At 41.9% G+C, this 15,899-nt stretch overlaps 1 protein-coding gene across 1 annotated transcript in view; it reads left to right on the top strand.

The window, feature by feature from the left end:
- Positions 1–15,899, top strand: part of Ccn — a 1,015,103-nt gene that overhangs the window by 480,820 nt on the left and 518,384 nt on the right. The gene's annotated exons all lie outside the window — the stretch shown is intronic.

Below are 15,899 nucleotides of genomic sequence, written 5' to 3'. Positions count from 1 at the left end.
CATTTAACATTTTATCATTACGGAGCACATGGCGTACATATTAATTGGACCGTACTTTCTTTCTTTCTTCCCTTCATAATCCGTTTAACCTCCAGGGATGATTTTTCCCTCAGACTCAGCGAGCGATCCCAGCTCTACCGCCTGTACCTTGAGGGGGATGAGAAGATTGGAAGGGAGAGGCAAGGTGGTGGTGGTGGTGATTATTGTTTTAAGAGGAAGTACAACTAGGCAACCATCCTCTATATAACACTAATCAGAGAGAAAAAATGGAAGGGGTCCGACACTTCGAAAAATGAAGATATCGGCCAAAGGAAGACAAGGGCCACGAAGGGCGTGAAAATGAAAGACTCCCTAGCCCTCGCAAACCTAATAGCGTCGGGGTCGGAAAAGAACAAGAGTTGACCAGGGGAGATCAGATAGAATAGATGAAAGTGAGGAGCCTGGCACAAGTAAGTGGAAGCAATGCCAGGACTCAGCTGAGGACCCCGTGGTCGCCAACCCACGCTCCAAAGTTCAGAGTCCCTGGGGCCCCTCTTAGTCGCCTCTTACGACAGGCAGGGGATACCGTGGGTGTTATTCTACCGCCCCCACCCACAGGGGGGGAGAGGCAAGGAAGAGCGATGAAGCGGCCGTGGCCCTAAGTTAGGCGCCATCCCGGCATTTTCCTGGAGGAGAAGTGGGAAACCATAGAAAAACACTTCGAGCATGGCTGAGGTGGGAATCGATTCCCCTCTACTCAGTCGACATCCCGAGGCTGAGTCAACCCAGTACCACTTTTACCACTTTTCACATTTCGTGGCATAGCCGGGAATCGAACCCAGGTCTCGATGTTGGCAGTTAATAACGCTAACCAGTACACCAACACACGTGGACTTGACCGTACTTTCTCCATAAATTAGCAACAATTCAACGTACTCTCCACAGGAATAATTCGTGCTGTGATGTGACCTGGTAGGTGGGGATAATTACTTATGTGTGTGGGATTCGTGGGGTTGTGGATTCGAGTTCAATTCTGGACGTCCTGGAAATGGTATTCCTCGGTTTCCCATTTTCGCCACAAGGAAAACGCCGGGACGGTACCTTAATAAAAGACCAAGGCCGATTTTCTTCCCAATCCTTCCCCAACCCATCCTCAGGGGAAAGACACCAAATCAGAGCGCAGCCCTTAAAACCCAATAGCCCGTGCGCGTAGAGGCGCGCGGCTGTGAGCTTGCATCCGGGAGATAGTAGGTTCGAATCCCACTATCGGCAGCCCTGAAAATGGTTTTGCGTGGTTTCCCATTTTCACACCAGTCAAATCCTGGGGCTGTACCTTAATTAAGGCCACGGCCGCTTCCTTCCCACTCCTAGTCCTTTCCTGTCCCATCGTCGCCATAAGACCTATCTGTGTCGGCGCGACGTAAAGCCTCTAGCAAAAAAAAAACCAATAGCCAAAATATATTGATTATTATTGTAGCCCCGCCAAAATGGAGCACCTCCGTCGTCGTTCAAAAAGCTTGCCTATTGTTGGACTCGAACCACTACGCTGGCGATACTCATACAGCTTGTGCTCCAGGTTTTAACCGACTTGCCCACGAATTCTACGTGCGTGGTGTTTGCAGGAGGTTTAAAAACGTTTCCACCTCGATTCTTAATATCCGTATCAGTCTTTAATGATCGTTTGCAGTATTCATTTAACTTCTCTTATAATTCTATTAATTCGATTCTGTTACGGGTACCTGTGTTATTTCAAGGCGCAATAAATCCTCATGTATGCAGAATGACCCTTAGTATTTGGCGCGGAATTGTGCGTAGTAGATTTTCCTTTCCTAGGTCCATGAGTCCACACAGGTACGCGAGAGCCTTATCGATAATAAGGAGAAATTTCAAGTTATTTCGTCGTCATAAAATTAAATTATATGGTTTTTAGGTTATTTGGGTTGCCTATCCCTTAAAAGGTAAGGGGCTGGTGAACAACTGGGTGTATGTGACCGAAGTGAAAAGCGTAGGCTGTCTGTCTGTCAGGTCATCAGCCCAGAGGCTGGTTGGATCCTCAAATAGCACCACCAAAGGTTATACGGTTATCAGGAAACCGCAAAAACCAACGGCAGCACCAAAATGAGGCGTACTAGGCAAGACGAAGAGTGAGGTAGTTTGCCATTGCTTTTCTCACTGGGTCAGAAAGTGCTACTGCAGCACGACTGACCCTATGAGCAACACCTTTCATAACACTCAGATGCACTAGTCGTGCTCTGAATGCCATTACTCAGCACCACCCATACCCCAGCAGCTTCCATATTGTCACAGCCATGGATGAACTGGGACTTCGGTGAAAGCTACACTTTACTCTGGCCTGTGCCAAGAGATGGATGCAAAAGTACTGTATCCATCCAGAAATGGGAGCAGGCGAAAAGCGTAGGCTATATTTGCATTTATATAAAACATATTGGTATTGCTTCATCAGCGTATTTTAAAGCACGGGACACACTGCACATTCATTTATGTGTCCCTTACCAATAGGGAAACCACCTATCACTGTTTTCAACTAATCAGAAGTCCTTTTACTGTAGGTGAAAGACCACCCTGCGTTAGAAATTCCTGTCGAAATTCTATTATAACACTGCTCTGGCTTTGATTGTGCCACTGACTGTAAATGAGGATGCAGGTTGCAGTACTTTGTAATGCATACGTGGGGCTGTGTGTGTCTACGAGCCAATAAAACAACAGTAGCCGGACCGTGATAAAAATAAACAGACCTTCCTGTGACAGCATTAACAGGAATGGCTATGGTGCAATAACATTATCACGAATAGATTCCAGTTCATAAAACAGTGCAATATATTATTCTGACTAATTAAATAGTTACTTCCATACATATCAGTTCTTAAATACATGGGACAATACGGTTAATGCAAAGAATGCGCACGCATTATCACTAGTGACTTAAATATTGAAATGGGTAAGTGATCAGATCCTGTACGTATAGAGTCTCGGTGAATGGAGACGCCTTGATAATGCAAAATTTTCTTCCGTTACCTCGTTTAAAAAGGGGCTGCCTGGCCGAGGCGGTAAAGGCGTGCTCGGTTCACCCGGAAGAACGTGGGTTCGATTTCCTCTCAGGAAGTCGAAAAATTTAAGAAACGAGTGTTCCACTTCCGGAGATGGATATGGTCCCTAGGTTCACTCAGCCTACACAAAAACGAGGACCAGGTTAATTCCAGAGGGCAAAGGTGGCTGGGCGTAGATCCAACCACTCTACCCTATCATGTGCCGAGGTTATGGATAGTGGAAGCCTTTACCTTCCACCCCTCCAAGGGCCTTCATGACTTTACGGAGATGACTTTGCTTTTGCTTTTACCTCGTTTGAAATCTCCGTGTCGAAATATATGGACAATATAAAAACCCATGGAATGTCTCAAGGGCAAAATTATTTTACCATCGGACAGGACTAGCTCGAAAGAACTCACAGAGTGAGCTGGTTCATGAGGGATTTTCCCTCGCTTAATAGGGGAACATCTACAGGTATGTGTATATAGGTAGGAGATGACTACATGGTTCAAGGCGTGTAAATATTAGATTGCATTCGAGAGATAGTGGATTCGAATCCTATTTTCAGCAGCCATTTCCAAACCACGCAAAGACTATGTACAGAAAAATACGATATTGAGGAAAATTCCCACTCATTTTTATCCTTCATTGAATTAAATTAAGGGGAATAAAGAGGATCATTTTTTATTTTTCAGTCATGGTAGAGCCACTTTGATAAATACGGACTGAGATTGAATTTAGGTAAAACATAATATATGCCATGTTAATTTGATGACACTGCAACGATGAGCATTGATGGAAGAGAGTTTATGAGAATCCTCCAAGTATTTGGGGTCTCGGATATCGAGTGATGGAGTCCTTTTGCAAGAGTTTCACGAGAGTGCAAATGCAGTAGAGTGATGGGGAAAGACATTACTGGTTTGCTGTGTGGCACAAGAATGCAGACATATTTAAAATTAGAATAGCATCGCACTGTTGTCCGACCATTCGCAGTGTATGGAGCTGAATACACAAATTCTACATACAATGGAAATTAAAATGCTCCGATAGTCTAATTTACTGAAGAAACTCGACAGGGTCACGGATGAAGAAATGAGGAACATTTTGAGTGTGGCAGCAGTATCTGCAAAACTCTCAGAGTCCCGCCTCAGATGGTTCGACCGCATCTCCTAATGATGTCAAATATCTCCACAGACATATTAGTGGTAGGGTACCAAAGTAGAGGATGACAGAAGTCGAGATGGATGGTTCAAGTGAGGCTGACGTGAGGAATTCTGGTCAAAATGAGGGTGCAGCCTTCGGCCTACAGTTACGGCAAAGACGGGCTAGCTCTTTGGGGCGAGCCAAGGAACCGTTCCGTGATTCGGCTTGGTAGACCGAATACAGAGTGCCCTTTGTTCCCTTTTGTTGATATAAGGCTGATTCCGTATAACGGAACTTGCCAACAAGAGCTGACGTTATTCTGTTATTTGATGCCTCCCTTTTAAATCACTCCTCGTAGTATTCTTTAACGTGGAGTGAACCGGCCCATTCTGATGCCCCACTCCGTATGGCCGGAATAATGATTCACGGTAAACACCTTTCCCTCAGTTGTGAGAACGAAAACTGCGGAGACACGGCAATTCATTCATATTATGTGAATCTACGAGTAATATACCAGGTGGATCGTCAGGAAAGCAAATATAGACAACCATTCAAACAGGGGAGAGTAGGAAGTATTTTCTATATTCAAGGGCCAATATCGAAGGCGTAATGAGCAGAACCATGGAGACCAAGTTGAACAGCTGCTGAATTCAGAAGTTTAGGGAGCTGAGATAATGATTCATAGTGTACAGCTATGTCGTTGCAGTGGTTGATACTTGAAATATAACAGCTTTGAACTTGCTCAGATTGACCAGTTTCTCTTTTTCTTTTCAGCTACTGAATACAATAGTCAGTAGACTTCCAGTGTTTTTGTTTACATGGCTCGTGTTGCTGGTGTGTTTACTAACGAGAAATACAATGACACTGTTTCGTTGAACGTTGAAACTGGGAGAAATGCTGCTGCAACTTGCAGACTTCACCAAGAAAGATTCCCTTTGCTTCATTTACCTTCAGAACAGGTTTTTAAGCGTACGATGACGATGCTAAGGACTGACGGAACATGCATGTCCGACCAACAAGTGAGAGAACGATACAGAATGTTGTTCGTTATTTTGTTGAAAATTCAACACGTGGTAAATACAATTTCTAATGTAGATACATTCAACTGCACCAGAATTGGCCGGCAAACAAATATTTAATACGTTCTCGAAACACGAGGAGATTTGTAAATTCTTGATAGCCGATGGCCGAAGAGATGATACTTGGAATCCTGTCACCTATAAAATACAGTAACTTCATCCTATTTCGAACAATATTTTGAAAGAATGTCATCTTCTGCGACGCCATGCGAAGATAAGTGTACATCGTACTATTATTATTATTATTATTATTATTATTATTATTATTATTATTATTATTATTATTATTATTATTATTATTCTTTCTTCGTTTCGGCCTGCTGTGGACCACGTTATTTCAACCTTTCGCATCCTTGAGCTTTAATTCTTCCCCAGTACTCACGCATTCTTGTTCTGTGAGCCTCCTTTCTTTCATCAGTTCACTTCTTGCCTGTTTTCAACTTTGGCCTTTCTTAGAACCTCTTGAATCCCTGGATTTTTTTCTGGAGAGAAGCACGTTTCTGGATGTCTTCGAGTGTGATTCCTATTTCTTGAAGGTCTTTTTCAACTTCAATAAACCAGGGTCCCTTGGTTTTCTTGTTAAGAAAGTAGGAAAAGATCTTATTGGTCTGTCTCTCTGTGCTCATGCGTGCTATATGGCCATAAAAATTACTTTTCCGAACCGTGTCCATTATCCTCTCCATATGCTGGTACAGATCGCTGTTGTGTCGTCTCGTGTACTCACCATTTTCTTTGATTGGTCCAAGAATCTTTCTCAGGATTTTTCTTTCTTTAGCTTCTCCATCAGACCTTTTCTGTTCATTGCAAGGCATTCTGCTGCGTACAGTGCTTCCGGGCGAACAACCGAGCAATAACGCCTAAGCTTGGCCTTGATGGACACTGATCTCTTGTTGTAGACATTCCTAGTCATCTGATAATGCCATCTCCATCTTGTTGATTCTGCACATGATTGCTTCTATCTCAGAGTTGTTAGGTACTATCCACTCACCTAAGTACTTAAACTTTTCCACCTGCTTGATTTTCCCTGTTCCACAATGAGCTCTCTGGGAACTGGCTTGATGTTGGTTATAAACTCTGTTTCCTGGAAAGAGATTTGAATTCTCAGTTGATTAATTTGTTTTTCAGCAGTATATAGAGAATCAGAAAAGATCTCTAGGTCATCTGCAAAAGCTAGGCAGTCTATGATAAGATCATCTTTCTTATATCCTATTCTAAGGCCATTCTCAACCTCTTCCTTGCACATCTCCTTGCACCATTCCCGAATGATTTTCTCCAGAACGCAGTTGAAGAGAAGCGGTGATAATCCATCTCCTTGCCTAACACCAGTCCTAATTTTGAAGACGTTCGAAATTTCTCCCCTGAATTTCACCCTGGACGTAGTGCTGGTGAAGGTCTGTTGAATGATAGCTCTCGTTTTGTTGTCTAAGCCCATTTCCTTCAGAATGCGGAAGAGTGTGTGTCGATCTATGGAGTCGTAGGCTTTTTGGAAGTCAACAAACGTAACTACAAAATTCTTATTCCTGGATTTTAGGTACGACAGGACAGACTTAAGGTTCATGATCTGCTCTGCACAAGATCGTCCTTTTCTAAAGCCTCCTTGGTATTCACCCAACTGTGAATCAAGTTGCTCTTATGCAGGAGTTTGAAGGGCTTTGAAGAGAATTTTGTATGTTACTGAGAGAAGGGAGATGCCGCGATAGCTGTTTACAATATTATTATTATTATTATTATTATTATTATTATTATTATTATTATTATTATTATTATTATTATTATTAATAAATCTGTAACTTTCATTGACCTGTCTCAGCCTCATTCTTGGCTTTGGCAATATGAAAGTGACCGAGGTACGTGTGATGCCAGTAATACCATTCCTCACGCAGTCAGGGTCTGTTATGAATGGTGTGAAAATGTCACTTATAGGGTCAGTTGGTGCATGCATTTCAGTGGGCTTGGCAGGCTGATATGTAATAACTTTTGGCTCGGTGAGGAAAGCAACGGGAAACTACTTCAATCCTCATTTCCCTAGTACGCCTCTTCAGTGACGTCTAGGCTATCTGTGACAGCTGTTAGTGGAACTGTGGAGGATCAAACCATCCTTCGAGCTGAATACCCAACATACGCAACATACATTATTATACTTCGTCATCATTATACACCGTTCAATCTGCAAACCTCGGTGAATGTACTAAATGTCACCACAATCCTATACTTGCAAGTAGTGCTGTGGCCTCATTTAGTTCTATACCTCTTATCTTTAAAACGTTTTCATTATTATTATTATTATTATTATTATTATTATTATTATTATTATTATTATTATTATTATTATTATTATTGCTTTGTTTACATTCATATTCACGCTACCAAAAAAGACGTTATTGGAGATGTTGAAAATGAGCGGTGTATTCACAAAGCGGATTTCTAAACTAAGGAGAAAGCTCGGGATTAAACAATAATTACTTTCCGGATATGCTCAAGATTTTACTTAGCTCGATGCATGATGAGAGGTTAACTTTGTTTCAGCAAGAAGCCTTATCTAAAGTGGAGAAACTTTGGGAGAGTAAAGGCTTTAGACTGCCTTTCTGCGGTAATTAGATAAAAGTCAGCTCCTGAGTTTAAATGCAGCCCCCTAATGAGTTACGCGAATCCTTCTCTGCGACTACAGCACAGTATGTACTTTCCGTTAACACCAAAACCGAAAGTTCTCACTCCGGAATTTGTGATTCTAATAAAAAATCTAAAAGTCGATCTCAAGGCGGATATTCAGTGGGATTTTATAGTTTTGCTGTTGCGATAGATATTCATTCCTCTGCTTCACTTGTAGCTAAGCAATTCTGTTGTGTGATTTTGTAATATTGCACTTATTCTAAGCGGACAATTCCCAACTGCTTGTGGTTGGCTCTATAACTGACGTGACGCAATTTTTCAGCTGGATGACTTCCCCGTCGTTAAACTAATGAGGAGGGATGTAGTCACTATTCCGTGTTTCTGTGGTGGTTTGTAGAGAACTACCTCTCAATGTGGCAAGTATTCAAGAGAACAGTCCTTTCAAGCTCTGTTCAGAGCAGAACCTGAAGTTCTCACTCAAGAATACTGGATTCTATAGAAGAAATCTAATTTTGTTACACTATCGAATTCACTATACACTGCACGTTCAAGCTTTACGAGAACATGCCCAGTAATGACAACAATCAACACGGATAATACGTCTCGGCTATTCTCTCTCTCCGAACCTTACTGGCGTGGCTTTAGTTTTGAGAGCTGAAGCAGACATCAGTCCCTACGACAGCTGGAGAAGAAACTGTGAAAAATAAATAACCTTGGACGGTCAATTTCAGCTCCTTCGTCTTAGAACCACGGCCGTATTACGAGCAGTTATGCTGTGAAGTCATTTCCAAATGCAGATCGTCGAAAATATGAGCAAACCAGGTGAGTTGGCCATGCGGTTAGGGGCGCGTGACTGTGAGCTTGCATCCGGGAGATAGTGGGTTCGAATCCCACTGTCGACAGCCCTGAAAATGGTTGTCCGTGGTTTCCTATTTTCACACCAGGCATGTGCTGGGGCTGTTCCTTAATTAGGGCCACAGCCGCTTCCTTCCAACCCCTTGGCCTTTTCTTTTACATCGTCGTCATAAGACCTATCTGTGTTGGTGCGACTTAAAGCCACTAGAAAAAATGATTTCATTTTACTATTACATTAGCATGTACCCGCATTTGCCCGCGTTTATTACTGTTTTTGCTATTTGTCTTACATCGCACCGACATAGATAGGTCTTATGGCGACGATAGGATAGGAAAGGCCTAGGAATGGGAATGAAGCGGCCGTGACCTATATTTAGTTACAGCCCCAGCATTTGCCTGGTGTGAGAATGGAAAACCACGGAAAACCATCTTCAGGGCTACTGACAGTGGAGTTCGAAACCACTATCTCCCGGATGCCCCGCGTTTATTAATTGAACTGTTTTATATAATAAAAAACTATTTTTTCCTTATAGAGCTTCCGGTTGAATTCTATAAGTGTCCTACCAAATGGAGGTAAGATATATATAGTGCGTTTGCCTTTCCAACAAACCACGTACAGTTGACAATGGGAGAAGCAGCCTTTACGAAGATGGAGTCCTACAACTTTAAGAGATTGTTCTTGTGCCTTGTTGATGTTCATAGCGAAACTGAAGAAACAAACGGGGAACTGCAGACATATAAACGTAAACTGTTTATCCGAATAAATTATTCGAATCCGAGGAATGAATATTACTTCGCTCGCTGCATGCATGCATTAGAATGAGAATGGCTTCAATAATATTAGTCATCAGTTTCAGAGTCGTGTTCATAGCAGAGGACAGGATTCTTATTCTTAAGGAGGATAATCGGTGCCACAATCGTCCGCTCTATGATGTTCGAGGGTACTCCAGGTGACTCCAAGACTTTGAAAAGCTCTGCCGTGTAGTCGATAGATTTGTAACTTAGTACAACATCGGGTAATTCTTGTAAACGTTGCTTGTTGATGACGTTGACAGCTTCACTTCTTGGAGCAAGAATTGCTCTTTGACATAGCCATGCGTAATTGGTGAAATGCTGTCGCCACGAATGTTAAAAATTTCAGATCTGTATGTTTTATTATAATCTAATCTTATTTACTATAGCCTATGTTTTCCCTAAATGAAATAATGAAACATGAGACTGAGTTAGCTGAAAGAAGACATGGGAACAGGATAATTATTGTGAGTGTTGCTTATTGATGACGTTGACAGCTTCATGTCTTGGTGCAAACATTGCTCTTAGACACAGCCATGCGTCATTTCAGGTCTTTGTTTGCCATAGATTTGGTTGGGCATCACACACATGCAGACAGAGAGACAGACATCATGGACCGAAGGAAAATAACTTCCTATTCCATAGACTTAAAATGGCATCTTGACTGATATATGTATTATTCCTTGTTTATTCTTATCGTCTCTCTTGTATCCTATATATATTTTCTCTAAATATATACATGTCAACCCTTGTCCCCTCTCTCTACGCGGTTTGGGTATGAAGTGAGATGAATCTTCGTAGCGAGTTTTTACGACCGGATATCTTTCATGACGTCAACCTAATCAGATGAGTTAATGAGATGAAATGAATGAAATGATGTATGAGAGTAAGAATGAAGAGGATGAAACCCGGCGCCGGCACATAGCCCACTCCTCTCGAATAGCTAAAGACTTTTATGTCCCCATCCAGCAGGGTCATATGCCCTTACACCATATAAGACCAGAAACTGCTTTCTACGCCATGGACGTAAAATGTTGCTTGAATTGTGTTCTCTACCTACCTTACGTACGTTACCTAGCGACAGTGACTCTATGCATAATCTTGGTGGCAGCACGTTGGATTGTCATATCCCAATAATACACGTTTTCCGATGGTTTTTCGTTTATAACTCACCATCGAAAGCGAAAATGAAAATTCCAGCTTCAAGGTGCATTCGGACCCCCTTCCATCTACCTATGTTCAAACTTTCAGATCTCTGCGTGCTGTAGATTTTTCTGGGCATCGCGCACAGACAGACAAACACTTCCTTTTGAAGTGTGTGTACAAGTGGTTCGCCCGTTTTCGAGGAGGCCGCGGAAGTATTTCTGACAACCCCCGTAGCGGAAGACCGGCCACCGCCGTCAGTGAAGAAAACATTGAGAAGGTGAGGACATTAATCACGAACGATCGGCGATTAACTGTGCACATGATAGCGTATGAACGGCAGATTAATCGTGAATCCATGCGACAAATCGTTATCCAGAAGTTAGGGAACAGGAAAACGTGTTCTCGCCTTGTGCCACATAACTTCACTGACGATCAGGAGCAGGCACGTTTAGAGGCTTCACAGGATTTTGTCGAAACGGCGGATACAACACCAAATTTCTTGAACTGTATTGTCATTGATGATGAAACCTGGTGTCTCAGGTACGACCCTGAAACGAAACGGCAAAGCATGGAATGGCGTTCTCCGGGATACCATCATCGGGAAAAGGTCAGATCTAAACGTCACGCATCAAACTCTCTTTGAAAGGAAAGAGATTTGACGATATTCCTGACATCCAACGAAACGTGACGTGACTTTTGAACATCATCCCAAAGAAACTTTTCTTGCAAAGTTTCCAGGGCATGTATCGACGATCTGAGTAGTGCATAGTTATGGGAGGGGACTATTTCGAAGGACAGTACGGTCACTGTCGTCAATTGTTCGTATATGTTGATAGTACAGCACTATTCACCGAACTTTATTGTCACAGCCTGTATAAATTATACACATTTATGAGATTCACGAAGAAATTAGGGTGATAAAACAACCCAGTGCATCTGTTTTAAGTCTCACCTGGATGTTCCCCATCAGTAAATGCCTGTCAACATTTTAAGAAAGAATTAACATGGCAATAACTTCGTCGCTACGCATCGCATGCACCGCTTCTTTTGATCCGAGACCACTTCCACTCTCGAGTGACGTCCTCCGGCCTTGGCAGAGCATGATTGGTGAGCATGTCAAAATGGCCACTTGCCGAACGCAGTAAATTAGTACAGCTTCAGCTCTCGTTGTGCTAGGACGCCGTTCATAGTGTCACATTATTAAGGCTAAATTTTCCGCGTCGATTAAAGCCGATGTCAAATTCGTGAAGTGAAAGGTGACGGTCGCCTATATCGTAGTTCCATAAAAGTTGTCAACGCCTGGGAAATGGAACCGGTGATTGATTTTGGTTCTTGGCGTCTGAGTTTTTGGCCATGGAACTGCTTCTGCCTTTGCATTCTTGTGTTGAAATACAAATGAGAGTTAAATTTTGGCGCCGACGTTGTCTGGTCACAAATTCACAGTTATTTGAAGGATTACTCAACGTAAACAGTTCTATGAATGATATCACCCTTCCCTGGGAAAAACAGATAAGTCAATTTTTTCAGTTTCTTTTACATGTATGCAGTAACCCAGTGAGGTTAATGCTCTCTATCCTTTGCCACTAACAAGATAAGTCATTTCTTCACAATATTGAAGAAATAGCGATATTTACTTCCACATTATTTAAGAATATAAAACTGTCACTAGTAAGAACCAGATAAGTTGAGTTATCTTGTTAATATTCTGAATTTTGTTCCTAAAAGTGGTTTTAACCAGATAAGTCAGTTTGTCCTGTGTGCAGTATTGTCTGTTGTTACTGTGGACGTGGATATTACTCTCTTGTAATTGAATTATTGGCAGTGAATTTACATAACTGCCTTTGTTAAAGAGAACTGTTAACATCTCACTAGCTAATAAATGTGAGATACATCACTTTGGTTTTTGATTGGTCCACATCAGAAAATAATACCTGGCCAATATGGCACAATCACATTCATTCATTATACAAGGCAGATACTTCATTAATATTTTGAGTTCAACAAAATGAAACCAGAAATATTATTTTAACAGCTGTTTTATATAACGTGGAATGGTTTGACAACATTTGGGGAAATAAATGATTTTGTATTGTTTAAAAACAACGAAATGCTTCCCCTTAGAACTTTAATTTTTTGACTTACCTTGTTATTTCCTGGGATTAGTTTTATAATATAATATAATATAATATAAAATAATATAATATAATATAATATAATATAATATAATATAATATAATACCCCTGTGGGCGGGGACGCAGATGAAGAATACACCCATGGTATCCCCTGCCTGTCGTAAGAGGCGACTAACAGGGGACCAAGGGGCTCTCAACTTGGGAGTGTGGATTGGCGACCACGGGGCCCTTAGCTGAGTCTTGGCATTGCTTCCACTTACTTGTGCTAGGCTTCTCACTTTCGTCTATCCTGTCCGACCTCCCTTGGTGAACTCTTGTTCTTTTCCGACCCCGACGGTATTAGAGCATTCGAGGCCTAGGGAGTCTTTCATTTTCACGCCCTTCGTGGCCATTGCCTTTCTTCGTCCGTTACTTCATCTTTCGAAGTGACCTATCCCTTCTTTCTTCTTCTTTTCTCTCTCTATTTACCCCCTTTGGGTGGGGGACGCAGACGAATAATACACCCACGGTATCCCCTGCCTGTCGTGAGAGGCGACTAAAAGGGGCGACCAAGGGATGATTGAATTAGAACCATGAAACTACTTTTGATTCGTACCATCACGCGGGGAACACCATGGGTTGCCTGTACTTGCGAGTAGTACCACTATATTAGGTATGAAATAGGTTTGTGATTCGTAGCAGTATAGAGCCTGGCCGGGGGGTTTCCCAGTACCCGTGCGTCGTACCCATGTGAGCAACACCGCGGGTCTGGGCGTAGCCTGTGAGTTGTACCACTATATGAACGACACCGTGGGTCTGCGCTGCCTGTGATTAGTATCCACTATGTGAGGAACACCACGGGGCCTGTGGGACCGGCACCCGTGACTAGTACACCTAGGTGAGGAAACGCATCGGTTTGCGTTGGCTATGAGTGGCGCCATTGTGTGAGAAACACCATAGGTCTGCGTTACCTGTACGAAGTACAATACTTGTGAGTAGTACAATCTTGTGTGGAACACCGTGAGTCTTCGCTACTTTTGATTAGTACCCCAACATGACAAATACCATGGTTCTACTTCACTCACGACATGTACCATTCTGTGGGGCCTTAGACATGGATTTTGCACCCCTTTAGACATCAAGCATCCTCGATTCAGAATTGTGCTTTATGAGTGGTCCCTTGGTCGGTAATACTATTAATTATGACCTTTTTTGTGTCAGATCCACTATTTTTTTGTTAATATCCATCCATTCATTCATGACATTTCCTTATTTTTGGTCAGTGGATGATTTTGATTTTTTGTTGGCATTTCATTTCGTACCATTAGGGGCCGATGACCTCGATGTTAGGCCCCCTTAAACTACAAGCATCATCATCAATATAATATAATATAATATAATATAATATAATATAATATAATATAATATAATATAATATAATATAATATAATATAATATAATATAATATAATATAATATAAACCGAGCTCGATAGCTGCAGTCGCTTAAGTGCGGCCAGTATCCAGTAATCGGGAGATAGTGGGTTCGAGCCCCACTGTCGGCAGCCCTGAAGATGGTCTTCCGTGGCTTTCATTTTCACACCAGGCAAATACCGGGGCTGTGCCTTAATTAAGGCCACGGCCGCTTCCTTCCAATTCCTAGGCCTTTCCTATCCCATCGTCGCCATAAGACATATCTTTGTCGGTGCGACGTAAAGCATATATATATATATATATGTGTGTGTGCGTGTGTGATTAACAGTGATTTGTTAGAATCTGAGTATGTTCTTGTAGAACCAAATACGTAATTTTTCAGGCAGATCCTTAGACGGTACCCGATGCAGACACTGCACCGAGAACGAATCACTTGTACATGTCTTAGGATTATGTGATAAAGGAAAATTACTACGTAACTCACGCCATCACATGGTGAGGTCTAACACAACTAATGCTTTCCGACAGAAAGGATGGAAAGTGCACGAAGATATCCCGTACGTTTCCTCAGATGAGTGTTTACTAAAAAAGTTTATATTATTGCATATTGTAACACCTCTAGGTATAGCATAAATATTGACGCTCTTGTCCGAATCGAGGTTGGTCTTGGACAAGGTGAGGAGGTGGATAAAGATCAGAAAGCTATCTATGAACCTACCGTTAATTATTTCAAAGACAGGTTACGAGATCAAGTGCGTTGATGGTGCTTTTGAGGAATTCCTAAGAAAAATCACATTTAATCTTCCGTACGAGATGAGTCAGTCTCCATAGTCTCAAAGAAGATTTGACAGATCTTAATCACCATCGCAATCCACACCTCTAGATGATATTTGAAATTTACACCATATTATTATATTTTAACATTATAATTTGTAACGGTTCAAATCCCGTTACAAGATGATATCTGTATTTTTATTATTTTATCTGTATTATTATTATTATTATTATGTCCGTATTATTTTATCTGTGAGATTACTATTATTTTGTTATAATTATTATTTATAATTGAGTGCATGCATATATACGTATATGTAGATTAACATTAAATACCTGTACAGTGAGAGTTTCGATGTATCAGATGTGGAAGTGACGTTGTTAATTTGCACTACTGGCGATTCTGCCAAGTCATTGCTTCGTCATGGCTACGTCATCGTGACCTTTTAGCATTTCGCTCAGTGAGTCAGCCGCCCCAGGGGATTTCACCATTACATGCAACAGTTTGACGCGTTGTGGGAGTATGTCATTGTTATTTCTGGAGGTTACGTAGCTGTGTCAACCAACGTCTATAAAAGGTGATTGCATATTGTAGCGTCAGTCATTACTTAAACGGAAGCTGAACAGTGAAGTAGTCTACTAGAGAGGCCTCAGTCGGTCAGTCAACGAGTGTGAACGAGAGATGGAGAAGACTCAGTGAGCCATTAATCATTGGTCATTGAGAGAGTGAGGCCAAAGGTTGGTCGGTCACTTAGTTGAAGACATGCACGTAAGGGCTTACCATGGAGTCAGAGAGGGCAACCCTGGACCTGCCATGAGGTGATACCATATTGACTTACAAAGAAGTCAGATGATATGGAGAAGAAGCAGTCACAAGGATGTATCACCAAGTTAGGCGTGACACATCTACAGTAAACACCAGATCAAAG

This window comes from Anabrus simplex, chromosome 5 (genome assembly GCF_040414725.1).
Source record: "Anabrus simplex isolate iqAnaSimp1 chromosome 5, ASM4041472v1, whole genome shotgun sequence".
NCBI classification, from domain to species: domain Eukaryota; kingdom Metazoa; phylum Arthropoda; class Insecta; order Orthoptera; family Tettigoniidae; genus Anabrus; species Anabrus simplex.
This window is presented reverse-complemented; position numbering and strand designations above follow the sequence as displayed.